The sequence below is a fragment of the Lagenorhynchus albirostris genome, chromosome 8, assembly GCF_949774975.1.
Source record: "Lagenorhynchus albirostris chromosome 8, mLagAlb1.1, whole genome shotgun sequence".
NCBI lineage: Eukaryota > Metazoa > Chordata > Mammalia > Artiodactyla > Delphinidae > Lagenorhynchus > Lagenorhynchus albirostris.
The window spans coordinates 25,916,261-25,925,310 of record NC_083102.1 but is presented as its reverse complement, the minus strand read 5'-3'; positions in this window follow the sequence as shown (position 1 = coordinate 25,925,310).

Sequence of the window (9,050 nt, the reverse complement as noted above, 5' to 3'; positions counted from 1 at the left end):
TATCACTGGCTTTCCTGGGTCTCCACCTTGCAGACAGCAGATCATGGGACTTAGCCCCCATGATCACATGTGCCAACTTAAAGATAGATAGATAGATAGATAGATAGATAGATAGATAGATAGATAGATGATAGACAGATAGATCTATTGGTTTTGTTTCACTAAAGAACCATAATTAATACAGTAAATTTTTCATTTATGAATATTTTTAGTGAAAACACAAAATCCTCTATTTGATTACTGAAAATAAGAGGGCAAAATATTTGATGGAGTGATGTATACTTAAAGCAAGATTAGAAACTTCTCAGCCTTGATGGCCAGGGGAAACCCAAAAATATATTTTGGGAAGGAAGAGAAAAGGGAATGAAAACAAAATCAAAGAAAGAGAGTAGGAGAATAGGGAAAGGAGAAAGAGTAAATGACTTTTCCAGTATCATAATGGGTGGTTGACAAGAAGCATCATGATGGGACGTGGAAGAGACCCACTGACATCACCTCATGAATTTCTCTATGACAGCAGCTCACTCACCCACAAACATTTATGGTGGAAGCAGTATACGGCAGACCTCTTTGCATAAATGGCAAGAGCTTGGTTTCTAGGTTTTTCAGCTACTGCATAGTAAAATAAATAACGATGTAAACAAACAACCAAAAGTCCAGAGATAGGCAAGAACAGAGCTTAATAAAGGTAAAAATACAACTGACATCAGTGACTGCAAATCTAATTTAGGATAAGAGTTAATAAAGACACAACTAGGAGTTGTCAGAGTCAAAATCTGGAATGCAACCTGCAAAGATCAGAGAAGACTGACTGAAAAACCCAGGAAATGAATAGGAACTCTTTAAACTGTATGACTTCTTTAAACAGAGCATGGTTAGCATAGGAAGTCTGCTTTCAGAGTTGAAATTCATCACTTATATTCCAGCAGCTACTAATTTTCATAAGAAATTAGAAATTAAATAAAGATATAATGATAGGAAAGTGAAGGATTCACTGGGCTCTCTGATAACATCCAATGACTTAATTAAGTAATCGGAAAAAGAGAACCTTCAGTTTTAAAACTGATAAACAATGAATTACCTGATACGTTTAAGGGGAAAAAAAGGAAAATCTCCTCTAATCCCATTTAAGAAACTCTTTAATTCAAAGATCATTTTTAAGTTACTGTTAAGAATTTTTAATATGGCAGTATAGTACAAATTACCAGGAAGCAAAGCTTAGAAACAAGCTAAATCAATTTATCGATCCAATATTTATTAAATATCTACTATATAACCAACTCTTTCCTTGGAATTATAAAAATAATAGGACTATTTTCCTAAATTCGAGAAAGTAATAGGGGATACATAGTTTTGTGTACTGTAAAAGTGAGTCAGATATTCTGAGAGCTTATCTTTGAAGGAATCTCTTTCAGTTAAATTTTATATCTCAAAGCTCAAAATGTAACTCTTAAAAATTAATAAATGTTTATAAATTTTAAAATCTTCATATTGAAGAACTGATTCATATTGAATCATTTCAGAGAAATATTATCATAGTTAAAGCCCTTACTATATTTGTAATTTTATTCTGTGACACAAAGTTCTAAAAATCTGAGACAGATATGAGTAAGAAACGAAAGTCCCCTATGTATCTTTAAAAAATGTGTTGTATACAGTGGACAGTGTGATAATGCTCTCATTTAATGACAGTATCAATTTTAGAGACCATACATTTAGGCAGTTGTCCTCTTGGAAGAATTTGAGAATGGCTCTATCCTACACTCAAAGTATCTTCTCTACACAATTACACATAATCCATAATTTACCAGGTAAAAGAGCATGGTGTTTAAGCTGTAATCATCTGGGGTGGAATCCTAGATTTGCTCTTTTTTATCCTCCGTTTTGCCTCATTTATGGAATTCGAATCACAGTATAACTTTCCCCATAGGCTTACTAGGATGACTAAACGATGAAAGCTTATAGTTTGAATGTGTGAACCAAGAAAGTTCTCAGTAAAAATTTAAATAATATTATGTGAAGTGGGAATGCCATCCTATGAGGTTAAAGGGAATTTTTCCCAAATTTTTCACCTCTCTACTATATTACCACTTACAAATTCTCTGTAACATGAAATTTAAGAGTTTTGGGCCTTCTCTGATTATCCGTCTTGAAATACTGAGACTTCTGGTGTAGACGCCTTTTAATCTTAAGTCACCCCTGTGGCTGCAGGTTCCCCTTCCATTGCCATCTAAGGTCTGAAGAATTAGCTTGTCATTTCCTACCCTTCTTTCTTGTTCATCTTGTAATCCTGAGACAACAGCATGGTCACGAGGGTAATTTAAATTTCAGGCCACTCAATCCCATGAGAATAAACATTTTTATCATCTTTATGTCCTAATTGTTAACAAATGTTCTTGAGAAAACACAATGTCACATTTGAATAATTTGCGTATATTGAGAAGGTGCCAGGTTCTTTTAAAAAGTCATTAGTTTGAGCAAAAAAATGACTGGCATGAGTCTTAGTCTTATCGTCTACACAAATCCTTAACAAATCTGTTAAGTTTTGTTAGTGATTCTGTTCATGCCTATGTTCAAAAGTTACAGCAACTGGGCTTCCCTGGTGGCGCAGTGGTTGGGGGTCCGCCTGCTGATGCAGGGGACGTGGGTTCGTGCCCCGGTCCGGGAGGGTCCTGCATGCCGCGGAAGGGCTGGGCCCGTGAGCCGTGGCTGCTGGGCCTGCACGTCTGGAGCCTGTGCTCCATGACGGGAGAGGCCACGGCAGTGAGAGGCCCGCGTATCGCAAAAAAAAAAAAAAGTTACAGCAACTTATCAAACCACTTCTCTATTTCCACTCACAAACAATAACTTTAGCATCTTGTTTGGAAAGACCAAAATTAATTCACAATACCTCATAAATCAGCCAGGATCCTTATCTGTCCATTAAAAGTTGATATGTACCCTTTATCTGATATTTATAACTTTTTCTTTGGAAAGGGACAGTGAAGAAAAGCAGATTCAGTACTAAACACAACAAAACTCAAAAAAGAAGCTTGTAAAGGAAAAAAACTCTTTTTTAATAGACATGCTTTGCTATGTATTGACTAATACTTTTGATAAGGATCACCTATAATGAGAAATCTCTACATAGTCTGAAATTTATTTGCTGTTCCGTTGCAGCTGTATATATGCCGCCTAAGTTGCCTATGATACGTTCTGAAAGAGTGTCACTTACCTTCTACTAATATGAAGCAAACTTAGATTGGGGGTGGGTGATTTTTTAGCACAGAAAGTGACCCTGGAAATCTGTTTTCTGATTTACATATAATTAATTTGCACCTCAATGATGAGTAACACAGCATGGCATCTGCTGTTTTCAGCAGTGTACTGGATTAGTCTCATGACCATCATTAACTATTTAATAATGTTATACATCTATGCATATAAAATTTAATCCTGATTCTTTTTACTTTGCGAAGCGGCTGCTCACAATACTTCTGTTGTCTAAATTTCTCTAATCTAATCAGCCAACTTACCTAAAAGATTCAGTTAAGCAGCTGAGGGTTGGGGAAAGAAAGGGCAGAGGTTGTCCTTTTCTAGTAATTTGAAGACTTAAGACAGTGTTTGTCAAAATGTACTGTGCAGACTAATCAATGGGAATGCTTGACCGTGCCATATTATCAAAGTGGGTCTTAGGAGTCTACATATAAACACACACACATGTTTTGATGCAGGAGGTTCCTAGGTAACACTGAAAACATGACGATATCAAGGGTGATTTGAGCTGGGAAGGTACAGGTGGTTTGTGTGGTATACTGTAAATCAAGAGCAGAAAATAGCTGTAGAGACCTAAGAGCAAGAGGAGACCTAAACTGTCTGAATTGGGGAGGATGAGAAGAGCCAGGAAATACTGAACTAAAAGGTGGAAACCAAGAGTAGCAGCTGCGACCAACAGAAGGTAAGGTAGGAACATATTCCAAAAGAAGAGAGTAGGTAGAAGTAGCTTCTAGCAAGGCAGGGTTTAAGAGTGATAGGACAGCAGGAGCCAGCAATCTAGCATTGTTTTTCAGTTCCTAGAGTAACTGATAATCTTAGACAACTAGTGTCCATTGCTCCCTCCCTCCAAAAGTAATATTCTTTGTAAAATTGTATAGTTGATTTGTCTATACATCCTAACTGAATAAGGCTATTGATTACACATTAATTATTCTAACTCAAAACCAGGACTTGTCTTTACCTTCGTTTTTTCCTCCTTCCTTTTACTTTTTCCCCCTCTGGATGATCTTTTTTAGTATCCTTTCCAAATGAGCCCCTGTTAGAACAGCCTTCAGCCACCTCCTTCATTAGTCAAATTTAAAGGAATGGTCTTTCGCCCAGTCTTCTGCCCAGCTTCCCTCACACTAGAGACCACTTTGTATACCACGTGGCTTCAGACTGTCAGAGAAGGACAGAGCCCCTCCCCGTACGGCTGTGATGTTTGAGCCGTCTGTCCTCAAGGATCATGAGCCGCTTGCTGGCTCTCGCTAGAGCACCAAGTTAGTTCTTTTTCCTTGTTCATGGAGTGATGTCGGCCCAGGCTAGTTCACTGGCAAGTACAATATCACCACTGATATAGTGTACCTGAAACCATACCTGAACAAGTTAAAATGACGTTGCCTCCAGAAACACATTACTTTCACATCAGTAATTTATTCTTTAGACTAGTCTTTACAACAGTCCCTGAAAGAACAGTTACCAAATAAATGAGTTATTGCCCTCTGAGTTCTTCTGAAAGGTCCCATTAAGATATCTGAATGCAATGAAATCATGTTTTAAAACTCATTCTAGAGTGGAATTCACAGTAAGATTGATCTAGATACTCACAAAACGAATTTAATTGCTGAAACATCAAAATAATTCTCATTATGTGTTTCTTCCATGTTGTTGTCCCCAGAACAGATTACTCATAGTATTGTAATATCAGACTGTCCACTCTTCTGCTGAAGTACAAGTTTGCTGATTACACTGGTGATGAGAGAGCCCCAAATTATATGTGTCTGTGATTTATGTGAATTGATATGAATCCAGAATATAAGCAAAGTGAGACTCAGAGCTGTAATGAGGTCAAAAAGAAAAGCAATTGTTCTCGGTTTGAGTTAGAGTTTATTTTTTAATCGTTGTTGAATAAAATAATTGGGTCATATTATGAAGGATTAAGAGTAAAAATCCTGGGCTTCCCTGGTGGCACAGTGGTTGAGAGTCTGCCTGCCGATGCAGGGGACACGGGTCCGTGCCCCGGTCCGGGAAGATCCCACATGCCGTGGAGTGGCTGGGCCCATGAGCCATGGCCGCTGGGCCTGCGCGTCTGGAGCCTGTGCTCCGCAACGGGAGAGGCCACAACAGTGAGAGACCCGCGTACCGCAAAAAAAAAAAAAAAAAAAAAAAAAAAAAAAAGAGTGAAAATCCTTAACTGAACTACATACATTACAAATTGATTTAGATGAACCAGGTCTAGCTCTAATATCCAGCACACATGATGTGCTAAAACTGTGTAATGACCCATGCACAGATGCAGCAGAGGAGGAATTTAACAAAATTGGCATTGGCTTTTACTAGATCTCAACTGGTCAGATGCATTTATCTGATGTGAAGAATGGACTCAGTGAATTATCAAACAAACAGATGCTTTTTCTTTGGATGTGGTAAGTCTCTTTGGATTTATAATAGCTCATCGAAGAACATAGCAACCTATAAAATTTTGCTGCAAGGTGAGAAAATACCAAGCAGAGACAAGTTATTAAAAAGAGAATACATCACTTTGAACTCTATGCCTCATACAGCAACAAATAATATGACAGATGTATATGATTTATAAAACATTTTCTCGTTTAGAAAAACGAAGTGATAAAATTGAGTTGATGGATATAGTAGCTGTGAGACAGAATCATTCTTTGTCTGTGTAAGCTGTATGTAATAAAATCTCTAAAATAATGTTCTCTATTTCTTAAATTCAGTTGCTGGTGCTATTTATATTTTTCAGTCATCTGGCAAGTAAATCTTCTCTCAGTACTCTAAAAATCTAAATCATTACTGTTGATATTCAGGAAATTGAGAAGTATGATTGCTAACTCAGCGATTTCAATTGTATTTTTTTGAATGTGAACAAAAGAGGAATGTTGTGGTAGGTAGAAAAATGGCCTCCCAAAGATGTCTACATCCTAATCCTGGAACCTGTTAATATGTCAACTTACATGGCAAAAGGGACTTTACAGATATGATTAAGTTAAGGGTCTTGAGATGGACAGCTTATTTTTCTGGGTGGGCCCAGTATAATCACAAGGAACCTTACAAAAGGAAGCAGGAGAGGCAGAGTCAGAGAAGGAGATGTGATGACAGAAGCAGAAGTCAGAGTGATTGCTGGTTTTTATTGAAGATGGAAGGGGGCCATGAGCCACGGAATGGAGGCAGCCTCCAGAAGCTTGAAAAGGCAGGGATACTGTTTCTCCTCTAGAGCCTCAGAAGGAATTCAGCCCTGCTAACACCTTGATTTTAGCCCCATAAAACCGATTTCAGACTACTAAAATGTGAAATCATATTTTTGCACCGTTTTAAGTCACTGAATTGGTGGTAATTTGTTACAACAGTAATAGAAAACTAATATAGTCTGTTGCCTTATGGCCACTGTTGTACACTGTCTAAAGAATATCCTTTATCTTTGTAATAATTTTCCTGAAGTGCCTTTGTGTATGTGGAGAATTAAACACTATTTTCGACTTTCGACATATCAAGTCAAAGCTCAGGCCATGTTTCCATGTCCCATAATGTGATGCCCAGTGAATGCTCAACACTACCCCAAGATGTCTTTTTTCCTGGTTGTTGGATATTTTTACTTCAGTAAGAAAAACCTCATCCTTTGTGGTCAACAATTAGCCTTATCGATATACTGACAGCATTCCGCAAATCCGACGATCCAGAAGCAAAGTAAAATGTCTCAGATGGATTCATGTGCTCTGCAAAACAAAGAAGCAGTCTTTCCCTATTTGAAAGAATACCAACTTGAAAGTAATTTTTAAAAACACAACAAAGTAGAACTGTGTATTTTCTGTGGCTTAGCTAAACAGTAGATTGCAATTAATGAGTGGAAATAAAGTATTGTTTTTCTAAATGATTTTACAAGCTTTAGAACACTTGGCAATAAAAATGGGAATCCTTTAAAAATAATTAGATGAGCGCTTTCCAAAGAATGTTAAGAGAAACTAGTCCTAGAGAGCTCACTTTAAAATAAAAGAGGTGGCTTTATGTTTCACAATCATACTAGCTTTACTCTCTTCAACTTTAGCATCAGCATATTATGAAAGCATGTCCAAAAAATTATATTCAAATTTAAGTAAGCTTTTCCTCAGTTATTTAATTATGGGACTTTTAAATGTATGAACTGTAAAGAAAGTTAAGCCAAATAAAGATCAAATCTATTTTATAAAGCCAGTGGTAAATAATGTATTGATCAACTTTGAATTCAGGGAGACCTCTTAAAATTGTTCTGATAAGGCATAATAATTTCTATTAGTTTTTGCCTTGAGATAATCTCCTTATCCCCATTTTACAGGTATAAAAATAAGGCTAAGTAGGTTACGTTACCTGTCCTTGCTTGGCTTACATTTGTGTAAGTGGTAGAAATAGGATCAATGGGAATAGAACTAGTCTGTGCTTTGTGTGCTATGGTATCTTGCTTTATTCTGGCATTTTGAAATCTTTACTAACTATTCTTCCACATTTTTGATTCATACAAATAAGAGACTTTCATTTTATCTTAAATCAAAGAAAGTTTCAGGGAGACCAGAAAAGAAGCATATTGCGCTTCTGGTGGTTTATTTGTCTCCCACATTTCCCCAGAGGACTACTTCCCATACTATAGAGAATGTGATGAATTTATGGTGACATTGAATAGAAAGTGAATACCGCATTGAGCAGTAATAATTCATAGACTCTAAAAGAATTGACAATCGGATAACAATCTATGTGTACTGCAGAACTGAATTATCTGTCTTGATACAATTTCAGTGATCTCTAATTCAGTCTTTTAGAATCAAAATCAATTCTATTATTAGCATATTTTGATATCACAAAATTTAATGTTTAATTGCCCAAGAAGGATAGATAGTAAGACTGCAATACTATATATCCCAGAAGTGAAAAACTGTAACTTTTTTAATATTAATAATTTGTAGTTTTTGTTTGGTTTTTAAAGCGATCAGATCTATATACATTGTGCTTGCAGAAGGTAAGTATGGACTTTGAATCTGTCTTCGTTTAGGTCCATCATATTAAGTCCAGGAATGGTTATGATGGTTAAAATTGTTTGGCAGTAGGTGACTTAATTATTCTTATAAACATGAAGCTTAAAAACTGTGCCATCTTTATAGAGTCCAGGGAAATTTGCCATGCATGAAGTACCACCTGTTAATCATAAATGACCATTTGTGTAAGATAACATTATCATGGTTGTGGTATGTGGATGGATAGATAGATAGATAGATAGATAAAGATACTTTCCAACATGAGTTTTTATAAGACTTGTGGTGCCACAAACAATTGCTGAAACTGAGCCTGTTGCTCACTTTGTGTTGCCTGTACCCTAGCTGGGTATGACCAGAGATTTCTTTCAACCAAGATCATCTTTCCATTGGACTGGGTCTTCCTCCTCCAACAAGGGGATTCCTCAAGACTTAATCTCCAAGTGTTGAAATGCTAGTATTTTCAGAACAACTTTATAAATAGATGGCCCCCAAATCCAGCAGTTCATTTATTCCCTCAATGACAAAGCTGTTTACCCATGTTTGTCATATAAAAAAGGAGACTCAGGGCTTCCCTGGTGGCGCAGTGGTTGAGAGTCTGCCTGCCGATGCAGGGGACGCGGGTTCGTGCCCCGGTCCGGGAAGATCCCACAGGCCGCGGAGCGGCTGGGCCCGTGAGTCATGGCCGCTGAGCCTGCATGTCCGGAGCCTGTGCTCCGCAGCGGGAGAGGCCAAAACAGTGAGAGGCCCATGTACCACAAAAAAAAAAAAAAAAAAAGAGAGACTCATAGTAGGGAG